Source organism: Macrobrachium rosenbergii, chromosome 1 (genome assembly GCF_040412425.1).
Source record: "Macrobrachium rosenbergii isolate ZJJX-2024 chromosome 1, ASM4041242v1, whole genome shotgun sequence".
Lineage (NCBI taxonomy): Eukaryota > Metazoa > Arthropoda > Malacostraca > Decapoda > Palaemonidae > Macrobrachium > Macrobrachium rosenbergii.
Genome location: NC_089741.1, coordinates 74384678 through 74385804, shown reverse-complemented (window position 1 = coordinate 74385804; position 1127 = coordinate 74384678).

Genomic DNA, 1127 nt, shown 5'->3' with positions numbered 1-1127 from the left:
ATGAATAGTGACACTCCCAATGCCTTTAAGCCCAAGTTCAGTCCCGATAGGAAGGGGTTTGAGAAGGAGAGGGAAGGGGGTAACGTAAAAATAAAAGAAAACTACAGATATTAGTATCTAATCCATAGTTTTTGAGGTCGTTGAGAGGAATACTGACACTCCCGATGCCATTTCAGTCCAAGTTCAGCCCCAATAGGAAGGGGGGTTAGGAAGGGGTGGGAAGGGGTGACATATAAAAATAACCAAAAACGACAGATATTAGTGACTAATCCATAGTTTTTGAGGTTGCTGAGATGAATATTGACACTCCCAATGCCCTTTAAGTCGAAGTTCAGCCTCGAGATGAGAAGAGGGGTGACAAGGGGTGAGAAAGGAGGTGACATGTAAAAATAACCGAAAACAACAGATATCAGAGTCTAATCCATAGTTTTCAAGGTCTCTGAAATGAATTGTGACACTCCTGATGCCCTTTAGGTCCAAGTTCAGCCCCGATAAGGATGGGGGGTGAGAAAAGGTGAAATGTATAATGTCAAAAATTCTGGCAATGTAATTGAAGCAACTATCTTAACAAGTCATGAGAGAGAGAGAGAGAGAGAGAGAGAGAGAGAGAGAGAGAGAGAGAGAGAGAGAGAGAGAGGGGGTGTTAGGGAGGAGAAAGAGGGAAAGAAAGAAAGAGAGAGAGTTTATTGGTTGTCATTCAGAGTTTTCCCAGGCAGCTCCAGGTTGTTCAACTAATACACACACACACATATATATATATATATATATATATATATATACATATATATATATCTATCTATATATATATATATATATATATATATATATATATATATATATATATATATATATATATATATATATATATATATATATATATATACATACATTGTTGGTGCGCCTGTTTAGAAAAACACAAATGTTTTATCTTCTTTTGTTCACATTTCATTTCTTCTGTGGTGTGCATAACTAGCTTGTTTTATATTCCTGTTTCCCATTTGAGAAACATGCAGTTAAAGTATTTTCCCTTTACGGAACTGTACTTTAGAAATGTGGGAATATTACAGATAATATAGTTATATTACCTATAAAAACGCTGATTACTCCGTACTCTTTTTCGGGATGTT